This window comes from Mirounga leonina, unplaced genomic scaffold, assembly GCF_011800145.1.
Source record: "Mirounga leonina isolate KUSES-001 unplaced genomic scaffold, KU_Mleo_1.0 Mir_179, whole genome shotgun sequence".
NCBI lineage: Eukaryota > Metazoa > Chordata > Mammalia > Carnivora > Phocidae > Mirounga > Mirounga leonina.
Genome location: NW_023270466.1, coordinates 4,897,806 through 4,921,099, shown reverse-complemented (window position 1 = coordinate 4,921,099; position 23,294 = coordinate 4,897,806).

The following is a 23,294-nucleotide window of genomic DNA, read 5'->3' as shown; positions in this document are numbered from 1 at the left end:
GTGTTTTTATTCTTGCCAATCAATAACCAAAATTCAGTCTCCACACACATTCCCAAGAAACGAAATCTCTCTGGTCTTTGGGGAGGTTAATGTTGAAAGCAGCAGGATCTCCAAGGAGAAACGTATCTTTCTCCAGCTGAGGTATGCATTTTTCTAATAGACAACCAAGAAGTTCCTTCCGATGTTCTCCCAACACTTTTTCTTCCTTGAATCTAAGCCCCTTTTGTAGGTCACATTTGAACATAAACTAGACCCCTTGACAGACACGTTCTCCTCTGTACAGTGGGAGCTGAGGAGGGAGGTAATCAGTGTGCTGGGCGTTCAGAGCACAAGGTCACAATCAGATACACCGGCTTCCAAAACACTGCCAGGTAGCACTCCAGGCCCCATAAAATGCGGCTTGATGCTCCATATGTGTTTGTTAAAAAAAAAAAAAAGGAGTGACTGGGTAATTCATTTCTTTTTGTCATATTTTTATTAGAATATCTAGTTTTGTTCTTAAAGTTGTGATGGCCCAACTCTAGGCAGGACTCTAAGATTATCTATTCCATCTCTCTCTCTCCATCATCTATCTAAATCAAATAACCTACTTATTTTTAACCTAAATGCTTAATTAAATAAGCTAGATGATTATATATCACCTTAGGTCCAGAGAAAAAGGGAATGTTAGAATCTCAGACTGGGGCAAGGGCCCTGAATGTAGAATACCAGCGGTGACCCGTCCGGAGGGGTCTGAGTAAATCAAGGTCGTGACTGAAATGGACGGTTCCTGGGGAAACAGAAACATTTGTGTGGCATCAGGTAGAGGTGAAATGACTGTACCAACTCAGGACCACTTTGAGCTCAGTGGCCCCTGGAACAGAACAGCAGCAACCATTTCTGGGTTTCATTTTTTATACGACTTCTTCCGGCTTATTTGCCTTGCTTCGCTGTGCTTCCTGAAATTATTCTGGAGCCTCTCCCGATTCATTTCAGATTAGAACCAGACTGAATGAACCTCCCCAGACAGAACCACTGTGGTCTGGTTTCTGTGAAATGACTTGATATGAAGTGAAGTTCTATTTTCTGGACCTAGAAGTCTGAGATGCTTTATTCAAACCTTCAGGGGCCACCACGTCAGGCCCATGTGTGTGTATTTTGAAGTCAAAGACAAGGGCCAGCCACATCCTGGGGTGTTTGCATCGTAATGGAGAAACTGGAAGAAAGAAAATTGCCTGTTGGCATCTGCACAGGGTTAACTAACAGGACATGAGGGGTAGAACGGTGACCTTGGTGACAGAGGAGCTGAGACCACCTTTAATCAGTGTAGGCAACTCTAAGCCACCCTGGGCTGCTTGCTGGAAGCCTCTTCCCCATATCCTCTAGGTGCATAGGGTGGGAGAGCGGGAAATGGGGTCAGCAAGGAAGGAGCTAGCAAATAATCCCAAAGGGTTTTCCTGACCACCTGGAGGGATGTGTAGACCTATGTGGTGTAGTGCCCGTGTTAGTTATTAGATGTGGGAATGAATAGACTTGCTTAAAAAGGAGCTGCCGTCAGCTGTCCCTGGCTATGCCCCTGTCCCCTCGGCCATAGCACATGCCCCCTATAGCACTGACATCTCTTTGCTAGCAGGCTTTGTCCGTCTGCCCCACACGGAGGCATAGAGGCGCCTGGGGTTCACACATCCACCCGCCCAGCAGACTGCAACTAAAGACCGATGGGAAACGGTGCACACATACCCTGGTTCTCTCACTCTGGTGGGGGAGATCACCCTGAGGCACAAATTCTGTATCGTTCCCTAAAATTCTCCCGCAGGACCAAGCTGCAGTTGCCCACAGTGGCAACTGGCTCAAGGACACACCCTATTTTGCACCCTCTTCCCACTTCTTCACTCCCGTCTTGGTGTTTTGGAGATCCCTTCCCAAATTCATCACTTGCATTGAATCTTTGTCTTAGGGACTGCTTCTGGGGGAACCCAAACCAAAATAACATCTATTCTCCAAAAGCTTCTCCTTTGTCTGTAGAATCGCACTGTGAATGGCTGGTCTGCCATACATCTGGGTTCATTCATTCATTCATTGAATCATTCTCTGGTTCAGAAACATGTGGATGGAGCGCCTATTTGAGGCAAAATCACTGAGCTCCGTGCTGGAAAGACAGCAGAGAATAGACATAGGTCCTGTCCCCTAGAGCAGCCGATCTCATAGAAATCTCAAGTGAGCCACATGTGTAATTTCAATTTCCTAGTAGCCACATTGAAAATAGAAATAGGGGCGCCTGGGTGGCTCAGTCGTTAAGCGTCTGCCTTTGGCTCAGGTCATGATCTCAGGGTCCTGGGATGGAGCCCCGCATCGGGCTCCCTGCTCAGCGGGAAGTCTGCTTCTCCTTCTCCCACTCCCCTTCCTTGTGTTCCCTCTCTCGCTGTGTCTCTCTCTGTCAAATAAATAAATAAAATCTTTGAAAAAAAAATAGAAATAAAAAGAAAGGAACCCAATGCAGCCAAAATAGTATGATTTCAGTGTGCACTAAAGCTTCGCAATCCAGTGTTCGTTTTACACTGGCAGCACCCCTCAGTGTGAACCAGCCACAGTGTCAAGTGTTCCATAGCCACACGTGGGTAGAGGCTCCCACCATTGAGAAGAGCAGCTCCTGAAGTCTTTGGTCTGGTGAGCAGGGGGGAGGAGCAGGTCACCTAAGAGGTAATCACACAATAGGAGATGGGTCACCTAAACCGATGGTTCTCCAGGTTGGTGTATACCTGCAGTGCCTAGAGAGCTAGTGAAGAACCCAAGTCCAAGGCTCCTGGAGGTAGGAGCCAGCCAGGGACTGGACAGGTTTGCCAGGTTTCCCAGCTGGTCCGGATACACGGCAAAGTCCGACAACCACTGCCCTACCTCACCCCACACCTGATCTTCTTATCTCAGTTTTTCATGTGAATGTAGGGGAGGAAAAATAATTCTCCCCCCACCCTTCTAGGTTCTTGGCTGACTACCCCCTGTAATAAATAGATTAATGACAGAAAAACAAACAGAAGTTTATTAACATGTGTATCTCACATATACGTGGCAGAGACCCAGGAAAGTTGAGTAACTCCCCCGCAAATGGCCCAAACCACTACCTTCAATACCATCTTTGGTTAAAGGCAAAAGAAAGATGTTGGGGGTGGGCAGGAAGGGAGCTCGTTATGGGAAGTTACCAGGAAAAGGGAGCACAAGGTTGTTATGCAAATGTCAGGATTGCCTTGTCCTTCATAAAAGTTTCTTGCGACTTAGATTTTTAAAAAAGATTTTATTTATTTATTTGGCAGAGAGATAGAGAGAGAGAGCACAAGTAGGCAGAGTGGCAGGCAGAGGCAGAGGGAGAGGCATACTCCCCGCTGAACAGGGAGCCCGATGCGGGGCTCGATCCCAGGACCCTGAGACCATGACCTGAGCCAAAGGCAGACGCTTAACGACTGAGCCACCCAGGCGTCCCAACAAATGGAGATTTAAAAAAAAAAAAAAGTATATATATATATGTCCCTTATTGAAAGGTAACTTCTTTTTTAAAAAAAATATTATTTATTTATTTAACAGAGATAAAAAGAGAGCACAAGTAGGCAGAGTGGCAGACAGAAGGAGAGGGAGAAGCAGGCTCTCAGCCGAGCACAGAGTCCAATGTAGGGCTCGATCCCAGGACCCTGGGATCATGACCTGAGCCGAAGGCAGCTGCTTAACGACTGAGCCACCCAGGCGCCCCGGAAAGGTAACTTCTAACCTGTTTTCAATGTCTCCTATGTCTGTACTTTCTCAAAATAATCCTTATGCCAGAGATACATATGCATATTTAGGGGTGGTAAAGTGTGCTATCCTTCTCAAGACCGTTATTCTCAAACTTTTTTGTACCTTGGATACACCTAAGGAGTCTTAAAAATATTGAAGCCTGGGTCTCATTCCAGAAATTATAATAATTTAGTGGTAAAGAGTGAGGCCTGCCTATCAAGGTATTAAAAGTCCTCCCAGGGGATTATAATGTGCAGTCAGGTTCAAGAATCACTGACCTCAGTTGTGGTAACAGAACAGCACATACTTCAGATGTCCAGTTTCGTAAAAAATATGATCTATATGTATGTGTGCCCACCAGGAAGAATCATGAAGGACACATACAAATTTGCCATCCCAGGAGATGTAAGTAGTGAATACAAAGATGTTCTTTTTGCTTGCCTCTATTTTCTGAATTTTGGATAATAAGTGTGCATGGCATTTGAAAAGCAAGCCAATTAAAGAAAGAATATAACAGTGGGATCTAGACTTTTTTGGAGGTTTTTTTTCTGCTTTTGATTTTCAACCAATTAAGTCTACTCTGGTCTTTGGAAATGTTTTCTTCAATGTTTAACTTGGCCTTGAATTAAATGGTGGGTTGAGTGTTTTCCTGTCTTTGCCCCCAGAAGGCTGACCCTGGCAGCCCCATAGAACCTGCTGGAGGCCGGGGGGTGGAGGGGGGTGGGGGGGTAGGGAGCAGAGAAAACCAGAAGCTGGTGCTGCCAGTGAGCAGGTTTTCCATGATGGGGGTCAGATATGAAGGTGTGCCTTCCTACCCTGCTCCTGGACCCCTCTGGCCAGTTGGGCCCTGTGCTTGAGGCCCTGAGACCTTAGCACCTGGGAATTTGCATGATGCTTTTTTGCTGGGTTGGCCTATCAGTGATGAAAAAAAAAACCCCGAAATGTCAGGCCTTGGCTTCAGGCATAAACCAACTTGCATTTAAATTAAATATTGAATGAAGTTAAGGCTATAAACATTGATCTTCTCTGGAACAGTTGCATTTATGTCTGAGTGGTCAAATTCAGCGGTGCTAAATTTTGTGTGTTTGCGTAGATAATCCCTGGTGCGTGAGATTGATCTGAGTGCGTTCGCGCGGGCCCAACCATACATCATCAGAATCGAGCCTAGCCTTCTCTTTCAGCTGCTGCAGGATGTGCTCAGAGCGAGGTCCATTTGTGGTAACCCCGGAAGGCATTTTTTAAGTTCACTTTGAAAATTGAAATAAAATTAAGCTTAAACTGTTGCTAACTTTTTAAGAGTTGTCTAAACAGTGATTTGATTTGCTCTGACAACTGTGACAAATTTAAGCCAAAAGACAAAATTAAGCAAAAAGGAAGGGGTGACATTTTCATTGTCTGGTTCTTGTGTCTTTTTTGGTTGGCGTATTCAAATATTTACGTGTTTTGCTTTGCATTTCTTTCCCAATGACCTTGACCTGAATCAATAGACCCTTCTAGAGTAGTCAGACGCTAAATTTCTTTTAGCATCATGGAAACTGGTTTTATTTTCCCCAAACGGGCTTTTGCTTTGCAATATAAAACGACAAGGGAAATGCAGGTAGCCAAGATCCCTACTTGAGCCTGTTACAAGAGTCAGACTTACCCAGACCTATCTGAAGAGCAGAGGGCAGGTCGTTAAGTGGTGATTTGCACGAGCTGACCTGCATTGGGTCTGATTCTTGTTTCAGGGAGGTAAGGCAGATTCTGGTGTGCCTAGGGGAGAGACAGGGGTATGGGGAGTGTGTCTGGTACCTGTCAGACCTCTACCTTGCTGGTCCTGTAGAGTCATTGGTAAGAGAATCAGCTCCTTTCAGCTCCTGGTGATAAAATGTGGCCCAGAGTCTGTGATACTTTCTCCGCGGTCTTCAGAGAATATGCCACCAGACTCTCAGTGAAGTTGGTATACTAGGGCAGCATCCAGAGGAAGCCTGAGAATAGACTCTGACCTTCCTCTGATTGAGGCTAAGAGTAGGGACAAGGGTCTCTGAGGCCAGAAAGTGTCAGAGCAGAGACCAGGCAGAGGGGAAGAAAGTGAAGGTGGTCTTCCTTGGGGGATGCTGAGGGTCAGGTTTGGGATCCCAGAAGAGACAGCAGCCAGGCACCCTCAAATGTAACCTTTGACTCTCTTCAGTGTTCTAAGAACAGGTCAGGTCAAGAATTGGAGAAGCGTGGACTTTCCTCATTAATATGACTCCATTTATACTCATCTCTTGTATTCAAGACAACCAGACTGGAATCACTTGGATTCAGAAATGGTGATTGCCACTAGCAATGGAAATGCTTCCTTAGCCAGATAGGTCCCTCAGTGGGGCAGCTCAGTGGTGAGAGGCTATGCACCCTGGTAAGTCTCTGGTTCCTAGAAACATTCCTAGAAGTCTTGCACTGGAGCGTAACAATAAACAAGCAGTGTTTGGATTTTCACGGAGGAAATGCCCTTGGCCAGCAGTCATCCGCAGGAAATCTTCAGAAATGCATGTGATGCCCAAAGAGGTGTTGTTTTGGGAATACCTTGTAATTAATTCCAAACTCTTACCAAACAGCCGCACAGCCTATAATTTCTATGTAAACTCAGCTCACTGAGTCATGCTATGTCTTTCTTTGTTCAAGATTTATCATACGATGAAAAAAAAAATCTTCTTTTGTTATACAAAATAGGCAGTCACCTGAACTTGCTGGAGGGCGCAGGCAGTTTGTGTAGTGGGGTTGGCATGTGGGTGGGGGAGGGGAACCAAGAGACCCAGAAAGGAGAAATCTGAGCTCTTCCCTCCCTCACTGTGGGAACGGGAGCAAACACCTTTGCTTTTCTGAGCTGGGGCTTCCTGTCTTACAAAATGAAGGGCTAAATCCAGGTTCTTATTCAATAACTACTGGTTGAGTAACAGATTTGTGCCGGCATTTCCACAAACCTTCCCCAGCCAATAATCATCATTTCATTTTAGGACCATTCATTTCCAAAGCCTGTTCCAGTCCTAACAGCCTCCCTGTGCCTGGGAACTTAGGTTTCAAAAATTCTGTTAAGAAACTTACTTGGTGTGTGACAAAAACACACACCTCTATTGTTTTCTCCTGATTTCAGCTTGCCGATTACAAATACTCATACAACACAGAAATTTAGAAAATCAAAATAGCTTGAAAGCATCTGTCTCAGCAATAACCGCAACCCATGTTTTGGTGTAGCAGCATCTAGACCTGTTTCTGTGGAGACTCACACACATTTATTTTTCTTAGGGTATATTCAGAAGTCTTCCAAATCCCCACTTTTTTTTTTCACCATATGTTATGTGGCTATTTTTCATGTCAATATGAAAACTTCTCTTGTCAAGAAATATAGATCTCCACCGTCACTTTCAGTGGTTTCAGCGGACTTCATTATGTGGTTAAATCATGATTGATATAACTATTCCCTGTTGATAGGCATTGAGGTTGATTCCATTTATTGTAGGAAAACAAAGCTGAGTATCATTGCATATGCATCTTTGTGAATATATATCCCTATTTCTCCATTTTTCCCCTTTTTAGATAAATTCCTGAGAGTGGAAATCCTAAGTCAAAAGATATTCAGAAAGGCTGTACCAATTTACATTCTTACCACAGTGTACAAGAATGCCCAATTCTCCAATAAACTCCACCTATGTTGGCAACTATCATCTTTTAAAATTTTTACCAGTTGTGAGAAAAAAGATGACACATTGTTTAATTTTTACTTCTTTGACTACTAGCAAGATGAAACATCCTTTTATGTGTTTATTAAGCATTTTGTTATTTTCTTTTGTAAATTGCCTATCAATGTCTTTCCCCTATTTTTCTATTGGAAAACATTTTCTTATTGCTTTGTTAAGAACCTTTCTATATTAAAGATAACCTATAAATTCTAGTACAGACCATACACCTATATTCTCACATTACTCTCATTTTAAGTTAAGGCTCCTTTCATCTCTTGGCATGTCATTTATAAAATGAAAACTTCAGAAGATGGGAAGAGTACATTGCTGTATGGAGAAGGTCAAACCTTATTTTATATGGTAAATTAATTTATTTTCAGGGCGCCTGGGTGGCTCAGTCGTTAAGTGTCTGCCCTCGGCTCAGGTCATGATCCCAGAGTCCTGGGTTCGAGCCCCACATCGGGGTCCCTGCTCAGCAGGAAGCCTGCTTCTCCCTCTCCCACTCCCCCTGCTTGTGTTCCCTCTCTCGCTGTGTCTCTCTCTGTCAAATGAATAAATAAAATCTTTAAAAAAATTTATTTTCAAATTTCATTTTTTTCCTGTCATTTCACTCTCACTCTCCATACACAACCCCCCCAAACTCCCACTTGAGCTCCCCCAAAGTGAGGCTCTTAAGGTACTCAGAGATTAGAGGATTTGAAAGAGAAGTGGGTGTTGACAGCATGTTATTGAAACTTGAAAGAAAGCCAGTGTGATATAATTTCACATTGGGAGCTCATTACTATGGCAACAAAGAACAAATTTTGAAAAATAAGGTTCTATATAATAGAATTAGGGGAAAAAATTGATTAGGATCAAAAGACTGTCTTTTGTTTTAGTCTGAACTTGTTTATTGTGTGCATCAAAACTGTGCTTGAACACCCAAGAAACATATTTCTGCTTTCAAAAGTGAACACATTTTAATTATGTTTACATGGTATAAAGCCACAAAAAGGAAATGCTTTTGGTAATATTGCTTTTGTTTGTGGTAATAGTGACAGCATCTCTTTGGAGTCTTTTATTTGAGAAGAAATAATATAATTTGCAATATATGCATAGTTTTGAATTCTTTCTTTTTTCACTTAATATTTTCATTCATCTATTAGTTCATCCAACAAATATTCACTGACCCGCTGTGTTAGGAATTGGGATTACAATATTGAGCAAACTCAGATTTGGTCTCTATTCTCATGGAGCTTACCTTCTTCTTCTTCTTCTTCTTTTTTAAGATTTCATTTATTTATTTGACAGAGAGAGAAAGTGCACAAGCAGGGGGAGAGACAGAGGGAGAAACAGGCTCTCCACTGAGCAGGGAGCCTAATGCGGGGCTCAATCCCAGGACCCTGAGATCATGATCTGAGCCAAAGGCAGAGGCTTAATTGACTGAGCCACCCAAGTGTTCCTGGAGCTTACTTCTATAGGACATGTTGTTCCATGTCCTTAAATAGTCTTCAAAAGATGAATTCCACAGTACCTAATATTCCAGTATATGTATATGTGATAATATAATTATTATACTATAGTTTGACAATTAAACTGATTTTAATTTTTTATTAAGATAGATGATTAAGTGGTGAACATATCTGTGTTTCTGGTTGTTTCCTTAAAATTGTTAGAAAGAGAATTACTAACTTGAAATACCTAAACTTTTTTCTTTAAAAAGAAATAGAACTTGAAAAATGATAAAAATCACATAGCCCTTCCAGTGAAAAGATCATCTTACTAATAACAGTATTTCTAGAAATACAGCATGGATGGGATAGGGCAACAAATTCTTTTATTGTATTAGTGTCTCCTAAGGGAGGTGTTAACTGTTGAATTTTGCTTTAGAAATCAAACCAAGGTTTAATAAAATGTCAAAAATCAATACTACTTGATGAATAAAAGCTTTGTAGAGAAAGTCAGTTTTTGATCAGAAAGCAAAAAGATTCTGTATCTACACATGAAGGTTATGTTTTGGAGGAAAATAGGATCCAGTTTTGAAGTTAATTTGCTTCTTCAGGAGATCAGTCCCAAAGGTCAACGGACAAATTAGGAATGTCAGAGTTGATAGTCTAAGAAATCAGTTAGGAGTTAACTGCCTTTTTGGTGTATCATCACTTACGACCATAATGATTCTCTGTGACCAGTGATGGCTTCTTGCCAACCCATTTTTATTTCGATGAAGACCTCTTATTATGCCATTTCCAAGAATATAGAGTATTCATACAGAATGTATTTTATTTGCTCAAAAGACATGTCAATTACATTCTACAAATCATCAGGCCCACCAACTTAGTACTTCCTTTATTTGGTTCCTTTTTATAAATATTGCTTCCTTTTATTTGGTTCCAACATTATAAATATTGCTTCCTTTTATTTGGTTCCAAACATATCTGCTCCCGTGAGTATTTCTCAATTAACCGCATTTCTCCCTGAGGATAAAATGAGAAGAAAAATGCACCAATGTTGAGTCTGGGAGGCTGGTCTTGGTTCTGAATATGTGGGACTTCAGGCAAGTCACTGTGTCTCTCTGTGTCTAAGTTTCTGCAACTATAAAGTAAGGAGGTGGGAGTCCATGATCTCCAGTATGTCTGGCGGTCCTTCTTTTCCTTCCCATGTTTCCGGCACACCCTTCCACTCCCACACATGATTATCACAATTTGTTTTTTTACCATTTGTTGCTTTGTGAAAGATGTTGGGAATCAAACCTGCATATATGCTATTTATGAATGTTGCCCATTCAGATCTGAAGGTTAAGCTCCCTGCAGAAAGAGTACTGCCCCTCCTCCTGGTTCTTCTCTTCTCCTCTTCCCCCTCCTCTTTCTATTCTTCCTTATTGTTCTGCTCGTTGCCCTCTACCTCTTTCTTTTTCTCCTCTGCCTGCTTCCTCCTCTGCTTCTCTTTGTAGGGCTGTCTGTTACCCACCATGGTTTTGCTGTGATTTTGTTCAGAATTTTGTTCAAGGGAACAGAGCTCAACAACCTAGGGTAGGTCATTTCATTTCTTTGGGCTTTGATTTTTCCTCTTTTCTGCCTTTTCAGGGTAAACTCCCACAACATCCCCTTACACACACACACATACACACACACACACGGTATACTAACTAAAACCAATCTCTTTGTCCTCTTTGACATATAGCTTATGTGTTTCTTCTTCCAAACTGGGGCTCATGCCCCTTGGGCTCCAGTCCTTCTTCATCTCTTGCAATCCATGGTCTTGGGCCCAGCTCAGCGGGCATCCCTAGGATGCCATTTTTGGTACTCTTGCAGGTTAAAGTAGCATTGTGATTTCAAACACCCACAATACCCTGGCTTTCTGTCTCCTTCTATCTCTAGCTTCAAGTGCACATCAGTGATACCTGAAAATAGCAAACTATTAAATATAAAAATAAATAATAAAGCCATGCCTCTCCCCCAGACAAGACAAAGACCTCTCTAGATCTGAACACAGGACAGATATATAAAGCAGTGAGCAGGGCTGAAACTACAGGCCAGCTGGTCTGTGGGTGTGAGAGAACAGTTTAACATCAGTGGAGTAATTGCAACCAAAATACCCCATGAAAAGTGAATCAGGCACAGTGCCTACAACTGGGGAATTCTGTCAGATCCCTGGCCTACAAACAGAGGCTGAAGGATGCATTGGTACTGTCTGGAAGGGCAGTGTTTATATAAAGTTATGCACCTTAGTGGCAAGAGGAAGCAGATTCAGCCTCACTCAAGGAAGGGGTCCAACTGCTTGTGGGAGACTAGGTCTATGCCTCTACAATATCCTCACTATCATCTTAATGCAGAAGCCCTGAGATTGTCCAACAAGATCTAGCTCTCCCTAGAAGCACAGGGGTGGCTTGTGGAAGAAACCATAAAACTGCTAGTAAGGGAGGCCATCCCAGAAAAAAGAAGACAAATGCAAAAAAAAAAAAAAAAAAAAAAAAAAAAAAATCCTACACCTAAGTTGCTCACAGACTCCAAGTCAAAGGCACATGACCAAAGCAGACACTAAAAAAGGGAATAAACTCAACAATTGGGTGAGGAATTTGCCCCCAAAGAAATGAAAATAGTGGAGCAATCTGAAAATGACCTTAAAGTAAGTATGTCTCAAATTAAGGGACAGAGGAAGGAAAGACATTTATTTAAACCTTACAATAACTAGGAAAGGAAGTGTCATTTTGTTCTTTTGTGAATTAAGGATCTGAGACTTAGATTAAAAAACTAGCTCAGTGTGCCACAGCCAGTAAGTAGGAGAGCCGGGTTTCACACTCAGCTGTCTCCAATGCCCAGCACTCAAGCACTGTGTTATTATTACTCCTGCCAGTGTCTACAGGGCAACATTTCTTTACATGTTTCAGACTATCTGGGAATATAACAGAGCACTTCTTTAAAAATTATGTGTGTGTGCATAGATTTGGCCTCTCTTGTATGCGGGACTAGAAAACAGTAATTCCATTGAATTCCAATCAGGTGCTATGAGGGTAGGTGGTGATGGGGGCAGGGCCGGGGAGGGGGGGAAGAACCACTAGGATTTGCAGTCTAACTGGGGGGAAGGACTTGGATCTGTGCACCAGGTTTCTGGAAACATTCAGCAAGATGTGCTTGTGTAGGAAAATAAATGGTGCAACCAGTAAGACAGTCAGGATGCCAGAGAAAGCAGTGGCCGTTGCAGGCATTCCAGTAGAGTATGGAAGCATGTGCATGATTTGGATAGGGTGTTCTCAAGGAAAGAGAACTCCAAGGAATAGGACTAACCTGCCCAAGAGAAAGAGGCAGGGGAAACAGAGCCATTTTTGGGGGGCCCAGGAAAGGTACCAGGTTAGAGATTAGATAGATTCCACTGAGGATGTGCAAGAATGCATTTATATAGACTAAATTCAAACCAGAGTCCAGCCATCCCTCCCTTAGTGAGTGTCAATCATTCCTGCAAATCTTGCTGTTAAGTGAAAAACAATGAAGTGAAAAAGATTTCCATTAGTTTTAATAGGAAAAATTAGAGTGTGTTCTAGACCAGTGCCAAGGTGCCCAATGTGCATGGAGGGAAAAGCATTTCAATTGAACAAGGATACTTTTGTATAGGTTTTAAAGAATAATTCCGAGGTTATTAATACAGTTTGTACATGGAGCCCTAAAGGTTTATGGTCCCTCAAAAGGAAGAAAAGGTGATGGCTCATGGTGGTTGATGGAGGAGAGGCACCAGGAAGTTTTCCCTGGAACGCTGGAATGCACATTCTTCTTTCTGCCCTATTTTTGACCCAACTTTTCAACCTATTTGGGGCCCATGACTATCCTGCATAAAACAAACCATCAAAAAACAAAAAGACAACTTACTGGATGGGAGAAGATATTTGCAAGTGATATATTCAATAAGGGGTTAATAACCAAAATATATAAAGAACTGGTACAACTCAACACCAAAACCCAAATAACCTAATTTAAAAATGGGCAGAGGACCTGAATAGACACTTCCAAATAAGACATACAGATGGTCAACAGACACGTGAAAAGATGTTCAACATCACTCATCAGGGAAATGCAAATCAAAATCACAATGAGATATCATTTTATACCTGGCTAAAATAAAAAACACAAAAACAAGTGTTGGTGAGGATGTGGAGAAGAAGGAACACTTGTGCACCTACTAATGGGAAAGCAGACTGGTGCAGCCAATGTGGAAAACAATATGGAGGTTCCTCAAAAGGTTAAAAATAAAATTACCATATGATCTAGTAATTCCACTGCTGGGTGTTGGCCCAAAGAAAATGAAAACATTAATTTGAAAAGATATACGCGGGGCACCTGGGTGGCTCAGTTGGTTGAGCGACTGCCTTCGGCTCAGGTCATGATCCCAGGGTCCTGGGATCGAGCCCCGCATTGGACTCCCTGCTCGGTGGGGAGCCTGCTTCTCCCTCTCCCACTCCCCCTGCTTGTGTTCCCTCTCTAGCTGTCCCTCTCTCTCTCTCTCTCTCTGTCAATTAAATAAATAAATAAAATCTTTAAAAAAAAAGAAGATATACGCATACTTATGTTTATTGCAGCATTATTTCCCATAGCCAAGATATGGAAGCAACCTAAGTTTCCATCCATAGATGGATGTATAAAGTAAAATATTACTCAGCCATAAAAAAGAATGAAATCTTGCCATTTGCAACAACATAGGTGGACCTAGAAGGTATAAGGCTAAATGAAATAAGTCAAAGAAAGACAAATACCATAAGATCTCACTCATATGGGGAATTTAAGAAACAAAACAAACCAAGAAAAAAAGAGACAACCCCCCCCCCAAAAAAAAACAGGCTGTTAAATTCAGAGAACAAACTGGTGGGTGCCAGAAGGGATGTAGGTAGGGTTTGGGTGATAAAGGGGATTAAGGGTATACTTACCTCTGGGAGCACTGAGCATGTACAGAATTGTTAAATCATTAAATTGTACACCTGAAACTAACATAACACTATGTTAATTACACTTCAATTTAAAAAACTGCACAGGAAAATAAAGTGATAACTGAGACAAACGTCTTTGGGGCAAAAAGAAGACTAGATGAAAGTGCTATGAAGAGACAGGGGCTGCACACTGCAGGTGGAAGAGGGCAGGAGATACTGTTTCTTCATCCTTGTCGCCTGACATATCCACGCAAAGCAAAACGTCTTGAGGTTACCCAAAAGAGAAGCACAATCCTTGATCATCCCACATGTGAGTCTCTGGGTAAACTCACGAATATGGCTTGGCCCGAGCTGTAATGTTGAGTGAATTTGTTAGGAAATAGAGGAATTTCTTGTTTGAAAAGTGAACCTTTTCAAGAGCTTTTACTATGATGAAAGGTCATTAGTGAACACTCCTTAACCCGGTGAGGTTGGTCTGTACTTGGGAGGGAGAAAGCGAGGCAGAGGTTTCAGGGGAGGTAACTCAGCTCCCCCTCTTGGAGACAGATGCCAGTAGCTAGAAATACCCTGCTTCCACCTGCGTGCAAATAATTTCCCGTGGTACCCAAGGTAAATGGGGGCAGGAGCCTCAGTCCTTAGGTACACTGTACTTGTTTTTTTCTGTCAACACGTAAAGAATGAGATGTTTGGGTTGCAGACTCTTATGCACCACATATTCTTAATACTTGAGATCTTATGAAAAGGGGATTACCTCTGTCTGTTTATTACTTCTTCGACACAAACCTTCTGGGGCCCTACCCACCCCTATCAAAATACTGTAACAAAATTACCAAGACCAACTCACTTGTTTGTTTTATTTTCCAGTTTGACATGTAAACTAAGATAAATATTGACTTCACTGTTCAATATTTATTGCATATATATTACTAACCTCCTAATGACAGAGCGTCTGCTTTGAGTGGCCATTATGAATTATAACTGGGTAACTGAAGGGACAGCTCCATTAATAATAATTAACATTTTCCTCCTCGCTTTGATTTAAATGGCGTTCTGCTCACCAGAGACTTCTTTAAAATGAGGAAAGAGAAATCTCCAAATACAAGGCTGCTTGTTGGAAGTGTTTCAAATCAATGTGGTTTTATCTTGTTAAAAAAAAAAAAAAAAAGGTTAAAAAAGAAAGGAAGCAACCAAAAAAACCAGCACAGGAAATGAGGAAGTCCTGGCACATTCTGTTCTCATTCGCTATTCAGAGGTGATCCCACTCAACCATCTATTTTAAGGTGAACATTCTGACTCTTTTTCCAAAGGTGCTCAGAAGCCCCACAGGCGTCCCCGAGAAGGAGGAATCCAAGAAAATACAAACATGGGAGGGAAATTCTAAGGACCTACCAGGACTAAAGGAAATAGATAAGCTAGCTGTTTCTTAGGAATCAGTGTTTTCCTTTGGATCATTTTCAGTGTCTCTCTGCTCTCCAGTTTCTCAAATGCAGAAATAACCAGGTCAAACCCCGTGCGGGCCGTACAAAGGCTATTGCTCAGAAGGAAAGCCCTGGTCCTATCTCTAATGTGGGCCGAATTTTTTTCCTTTTATCTCCATCAAAATGTGAGGTTGAACTTTATGTTCGCTGCTGAATCAAATCATATTTACCGATGCCTGACAACTCTATTAAGTAATTAGTCCTGTCTTTGTTATTTTATGGTTGATAATAGGGATGATGATAATAATTAGTTATGCAGGAGTGATGTGTGAAACCTAAGGCATCACAGGTCATCCTTCCTGCTGAGATAGTAAATAGCTTTCAGGATTTATCTAAATTAAAGCTAATTTAGTCTGAAATAACGATGGGCAGTGGAACAATTACATCAAAGGTATTTGTGTCCTCCTACAAATTATAGCTCTCAGACCTAAGATCCCTTGAGATTTACATATTTTTCAACCTTAATACAGAACATATATTTGGCCCAATTTATATTCAGGCAGATTCTGATTGAAGAATTCTTTATTTTATTTTATTTTATTTATTTGACAGAGAGACCGTGAGAGAGGGAACACAAGCAGGGGGAGTGGGAGAGGGAGAAGCAGGCTTCCAGCAGAGCAGGGAGCCCGATGCGAGGCTCGATCCCAGGACCCTGGGATCAGGACCTGAGCTGAAGACAGACGCTTAACGACTGAGCCACCCAGGTGCCCCCTGACTGAAGAATTCTTAATAATTAATGCATGCAAGCCAAGACCACACATGTATATTAATGGATAGACAATTATGTTAATGGCGAAATAACATTCTATTACACATTTTAATTATGCATTTTATTGGCAGGTCGCTTTTAGAAGTGGCTTTCTCCATACAGGGTTGAACTTGTTATCCCCATTTAACAGAACAAGGAGCAGAAGGCTTGTGGAGCAGGTGGCTTGTTCAAGATCACAGAAGCAAATTGAGAAGTGGCATCCACAGCCCCTGAGCTTGCGTTGTTTGCTTTGTCCTGTGTTGCTGTGGTCTGTTGCCTAGGAACAGTGGTGCTGGACCTCCTTACCCAATAGCACGGTCTCTGCAGAGCACGCTTCTACCAGTGCAGGGTTTGTAAATGGAACTCAAATTCTTGTTAAATCAGTTCTTTGAATTCTGTCAAGATTTGAAAAAAGAATGTTTCTCCCAAGGACTCATTTAGTGTTACTTTTCTCTTGGAGTTCCCTCCGCCTTCTGTGGTGCTCTTAATGAATGTGTCTGTTTTGAAGAGCTGATCTCCATCCCTTGGAGCTGAAAGGAATCTGTTGGTCCCAGGAGGAAGCAGTAAAGAAAGAATTTGGGGAGCAACAAGAATAATAGCTGATAGTAATTGGTTGCTTACTAAATGAGGACACTGTTTTCAAAACTTTATTTGTAAATGGTGATATCAGAGTTTGAACCTAGGACCCTGGCACCAACGCCCGACCGTCAGGCTTGTGACACTACCGTGGAATAGCGGAGGGGTGGTAAGTGTGAGCTCCAGGGTCAGCCTCCACCTCTAGTCCTGGCTGTAGTCTTCATTACTTTGGGCGTCTTAAGCTAACACTCTGGTCTTTCTTCGGTGCAGAACGAGGAGAGTTATCTTGTTCACCTTTTATATGTTGTCGGGAGGGGTCAAATAACAAAATGCTCGTCAGGCACCCAACACCGTGCCTCGCACATAGCAGGTGCCCTGTGGGTGTTAGCTGCCACTCCTTTATCTATATTCTTAACCAGGAAGGATTTTGACATGGGAGGAACTACATACAAAGTATGGCAGCCTTTCAGAATTGGAAGCCATCTTTAAGTTCAACCCCATCATTTTTTGATGAAGAACCTGAGATGGGCAGCACTGAGCAATTCATCCAAGTTCCCCCAGTTGGACAATGCCAAAGTCAATACCGGTCAACGTAGTCAGGCCTTCAGGAGTGGGAGAGGGTGTGTGAACAGAGGTAGAACCATGAGGTAGGGCGCAGAAATACAAGGCTAGAGTCAGACAAGCTTGCAGAGCCAGAGCAGGGACCTGGGCATTTGTGTTTGGGTGGTGGTGGGGTTATGTTTTTCTGGGAAGCTGCCAAGGGGCTGTGGCTGCAGAGGTGTAAAGAAAGACCGTGGAACCCGTCGGGCATGCAGAGAGTCTTGTTTATGCATACATCTGATGGACAGTGAAGAATACAAATAGAGCCCAGCCATGGAAACAGGACTGTCAAGGTCACCAGAAAGAGGCCCTCTCACGGTGCTAGAGATAGGGACATCGGGGAGGATGAGGAGTGCAGAACCCCAGCTACCCGAGGGACCAGACCAGCTGCCCCCCAGTCCGTTTTCGGGGACATCTGCTCCTCGTATAGATCGGGCTCTCTCTGGAGCCTGCTGGCTGCTAAGTCAGTGGCTGGGTGCTCATTTTCCCAAATGCTGCTTTAACTGCAGGAGCTTCATTTATAGAATGCACTTCCAGAGCTAAGCTTCTGGAGAGAATAAGTCAGCTCTAATGCATGACCACGCCAAGTTTTTCTTGCTGAAGATTGTGCAGGTTTTGTGCCACAACTAGTGGGAGACCCCTCTCTTGGCGAGGATGCTGGGCTGGCCAGGCACTCGGGCCAAGCTGCATTAGTGGTGGGGCCAGGGTGGAGAGGAACAGCCAGCCATACCTGCGATGATGGTCCGGAGCTCCAGGTGAGAGGGGACTGAGAATGACCTGTGGCATGGGAAGTGCCGGCAAGGGGTGGGCGGCCTGCTGGGGTGAGTCTGTCCTACGCCTCGGGTTGGCCATGCCACGGATGAGAGGCCACGGGCTGCTTTTACTTTCCACTTGATGGAAGTTTTACATTCTTTTTTCATACATTAAGACTTTCAGAGCCTTCTTTTTGAGAGCCTTTCCCGAAAATGTGCGCTTTGGGCATAGGACTGCGGTCCAGATTCTCTTCCAGGATTCAGTGACATGCATGTAACTAGAAACGCCAGTATGCAACTTAACAGACCAGAGGTTTGTTTCTCCCTTATGTAAGAAGGTTCTGGAGGGAGCCGGGCTCCATCATTCAGCAAGCAGCCTCCATACTCAGATAATTTCAGGGCTCCAGATGGCATCTAGGCTTCAGCCCCTAAATCTGAGTTCAGTGTGGTCTCAAGAAGAAGGGGCTGGTTGGAAAAGGTACACCTCTCAGCTGAGTCAGTCCCCCCATGAATGAGCATGGGACCACTGAACAACTCCATATACATCTCACTGGCCACCTCTAGTGGCAAGGAAGTCTGAGAAATGTAGTCTTTAGGTTACAATGCAATTCTGTTAGTGAGGAGGAAGGAAAAAGGGATATTTATTGCCTGGGCATCTAGTGCTCTCTGCCACACACCACCCACACCCCCATTATAGGCTTTCAATCCTGCCTCTCCTTACTCTGTATCAAAGGTTTCCTGACCTGACCTGTCTCTGATTCCCAGCTCTTTTTCTAGATTTTTTTTTTCCCCTTGGCTAACATGTTAGGGGATGGAAGGGCTTAGTAGAGAGGGTTACTTCTGGGAGAAACTATTAATGACAGAATGTTAGCTAACTGTGATGGCCCGAAGATGGGAAGAGAAGAGAAATTTCGAGGTAAATATACTTTACACATAGAGCCCCACATTATGTATGTCACCCCCTCTCCCAAGTCTAGTGGATTTACTTGCTTTCTTTGTCCCTTCCTGTGATTTTCAGAGCTGGGTCAAACAGCATCTCCTCACCTCCAGGCTTCGGCCACTCCTATTTCCAAGTCAGTGCGTTTTAACTCTGTGCTTGAGGATCGAAATATTCTTCCGTTCAAAATGTATGTATCTGGGCTCCCTCACAATCTCTGAGGTTCTATCATCATCACACATATTTTTAAAAAGCATCCCGGCTCATACTGGCAGGCATTCAGTATTGAAAACTACTGCTTTTAGGCATTTCTGATTAATGTGGGAAGTTTTTTTAGTGCTTCAATCTCATCTTTAAAATAACCAAGGGGGATATAGTTTTAAGAATGCTGCCCATCCCAACTCCTATTAACCCAACCAGAGAAGCAGCCCACTGGAAGATGGGATACTGGAATATATGGAATTCCACTGGTGCCTTCATCATGGAGCTCTGTCATCGAGGAGTCTCTGCTCTGAGAATGGGGAGATCTGTCTGAGCTGCAGTTTGCTGAATCAGACTCTTCCTTGAATCCTTCCTCTAAACTGGGTGGCTACCCTGTTTACAATTTACTGTGGGGAACATCTGTTATTTGTGTTTGGGGAGTATCTCTTCCTGATCCATGTGGTTCTGATAAGGTTGCCCATCAAAAAAGCCTGTGACCATGTGCACCAGAGACTTGGCACACCACATCAAGCTGGGTCAATTGGACTCTTTGTCATAAATTTGAATCACTAGTAAGTATGGTTGGAAGAGAACCTTCCAGAGAGAGTCTACGACATTCCTAAAACTGAGGTTTCTGAAACTTACTCTTCCTACTTTCTCCAAAGTTTAGTTGTTATGAAGTTCTTTTGATTTCATGGTACCAAGTATGCTCTCAATAAACTTTTTTTTTTTTTTTAGAGAGAGAGAGTGTGTGCAAGGGGGGGGGGGCGGAGCAAGGGGAGAGGGAGAGAGAGAATCTTTTTTTTAGAAAAATTATTTATTTATTTGAGAGAGAAAGAGAGAAAGGGAGAGAGCATGAGAGGGGAGAGGGAGAAGCAGGCCCCCCCACTCAGCGGGGAGCCCAATGCAGGGCCGATCCCAGGACCCTGAGATCATGAACCAAAAGCAGACACCCAACTGACTGAGCCACTCAGATGCCCCAGGAGAGAATCTTAAGCAGGATCTGAGCTTGACATAGGGCTTGATCTCACAACCCTGAGATCATAACCTGAGCTGAAATCAAGAGTCAGATGCTTAACCACTGAACCACCCAGGCTCCCCTCAATAAATTCTTTTTTTAAAGATTTATTTATTCATTTGAGAGAGAGAGAGAGAGTGAGAGCCTGAGCAGAGGGAGGGGCAGAGAGAGAGGGATAAGGAGACTCTGTGCTGAGTGCAGAGCTGGATATGGGGCTCGATTCCAGGACTCTGAGATCATGATCTGAGCTGAAACCAAGAGTCGATGCTTAACTGACTGAGCCACCCAGGTGTCCCTCAATAAACTTTTTTTTAAGTTGAGTTAGCCAGAATTGATTTTTGTTATTTGCATCCAAAGAACCCTAAATCATATGAACACTGACAAGAGAAAGAATGGTTTGCAGGATCTAGATGCTCAAGGAAAAATGATTTATTAGAATTAGCTATTAAAGCTAAATGGGGAAAAATGTGAAATTCCCATTTATGTGCCAAAATATACAGAGACAAGTTATGCCTGGTAAACTGCTGGTCTACTTTTCATCTGTGCTCCAGTAGGAAAACACTGTAGCACTGAGGGAGTAGCTCTTAGGAACTAGGTAGCTAAGGCTAGAAATCAGTTTAAAGTGAATGAGAAATGCTGGGAGCGTCTCCTAACACCATTGGGTATTTTAGCAGCTGAATCAAACTTTGAAATAAACATAAAACTCAGAATTTTTATGAGATTGTGGTTGAAACCCATTATTGTGTAGTTAAAACCAACAGTTTAAAAATAACATATGATCGAAGAGAAAATAGCAAAGTACATTATATGTAGTTGCGGTAAGAAATGTTTCATGTAGTTTATGATTCAATTGTATGCATAAGTGAATTCATTTGTGATATAAAATTTACTTTATAATGTAGTTTATGTCCAAAAATGCTTGAAAAAAACACTATTTATAGCTTGCTTTTGTTTTATAGATATGGAGCTAAAATAACTAAAAAATTCACAGCCTGACTTTGCACGTTGCTAAGTTATGCACCAGTTTAAATAATAATCTGGCCAGGTCTCTAACTGAAAATTAAGGCTTTGACAGGGTAACTCAGTGATAGGAATGGGATATATGGCAAGATTTAATGGGCTTTTCAGATCCTTAAAACTTTCTAAAATGCTGTCTGCAGATGAGGAAGCCATATCTCCTATGTAGAAGAAAGAATAATTTTCCATGTGCCCCATGTACTATTGATGATCTAAAGATAATCAGAATTTAAACATTATATGGTCAGAAAGATGAAGTGCAAAATTCAGATATCATGAACTTGAAAGGATTTAGGAATTTGTATTATTAAAAGTCTAGAGAAATTTTTTGAAATCAATTTTGAGCATATTTCACCAGGGATGGGACTCAAATTATTTATATGGGTATATTTACTAGAGATTCAGCATGAACTGGGCTAGGTTTAGCTAACCAGGTGTGGTTCTACCATTTGTCTGGATTAACTCACATAATTTTGGATTAAATTTTGGCTCATACTAAATGACACAAAAAGACCAGTAAGTGTTTATTAAAATGCAGGAGTAATAATTTCAAGAATTATTAAACAGGGGAACGTGGGTGGCTCAGTCAGTTGAAGAACAGACTCTTGGTTTTGGCTCAGGTCATGATCTAATGGGTCATGGGATCCAGCCCTGTGTCAGACTACACACTTATCATGGAGTCTGCTTGGGATTCACTCTTCCTCTCCCTCCCCCTCTTTCCCTCCCCCTGTCCTCTCTCTCTCTCTCTTTCTCTCTTAAATAAATAAATAAATCTTTAGAAAAAGAATTATTAAACAGATGCTGAACTGAATCTATCATGTTTGCCTTATCTGCCCACCTACTATATCTTCTTATATAACCAAGAAGACTCTCCCTTTACTCTTGCCATAAAGATATGTTGATGAAAGAAGTACCACAGTATTTAAAAAGAGCTTTACAATTTGTGCCTAAGAGATCAAGAATGTTGATGGAAAATGCTATAATTGAAATGGGCTCCTTGATCTCAGTTTAAAGAAGCCCAGAGTGCTTGAGTCTAAATGACAGCAGAGAAAAGTGATATAATCATTTCATTATGCAGCAGGGCAAACATGGTGTGAAGACTATAAGAGATTATCAGACATGCATAAATATCTGGCTGTGGTTTTTAAATTATAGGGTCCTCAGGAATGAAATCAACACACAGAGAAGAGAAATTTAGCTCAAATTTTTATATTAGAAAAGAAGATTCGGGACGCCTGGGCAGCTCAGTGGGTTAAACGTCTGCCTTTGGCTCAGGTCATGATCCCAGGGTCCTGGGACTGAGTCCTGAGTGGGGCTCCCTGATCAGCAGGGAGCCTGCTTCTCCCTCTGCCTGCCGTTCTGCCTACTCATGCTCTGGTGTACTCTCTCTCTCCCTGACAAATAAATAAATAAATCTTTTTTAAAAAAAAGAAGTGATAGATATGCTAAAAAAAGAAAGAAAGAAAGAAAGACTTATCCAACTTCACAGTATGAGACAGTTAAAGAATCTAGAGCTTCTTGAATAAAGGGGAAGCTGAGTACCACGGGTGAAAGGCTGGGCTATAGTACTACAGGTGTCTGACAAGTTTCTTCTGGCTTCCCCTCAAAGTAACCATGGCTATTTTATTGGGAAAACTATTATATACCAAGATTAAATCAATTCTCAGTGACATAGAAGGACATTGTAGTTTGCTGATCAGAGTAATTGGCCAAATCTATTGAATAGTAAAAGAGAAGCAAAATTCTACTTCTTGGGGAAATTCAGAGATTATGATATAATCACACATTTGAATATGAATGGCTAATTTTTTTTTATTGCATTCCAATGCATTTTTCAGTTTGGCAAATTAAAAACAACAAACAAACAAAACCAAAAACAGTCTGATCCTGGATAGTAACAGTAAATTATAAATGTAACTAGGTGGTAATTTCCATTGTGGATGCTCATCCACACAGAGTTCTATTACTGGAGCAAATTAATAAATTTATGAAGATCTTTTACTTAATGGACAGGTATTCATTTATTTCAATAAATGGAGAACATCAGAAATATCTTGCTTTTACCTGGCAGGGCCAGCAATATACATTTGCTATCTTGCCTCAGAGATATATCGACTCTGACTCTATACCACAA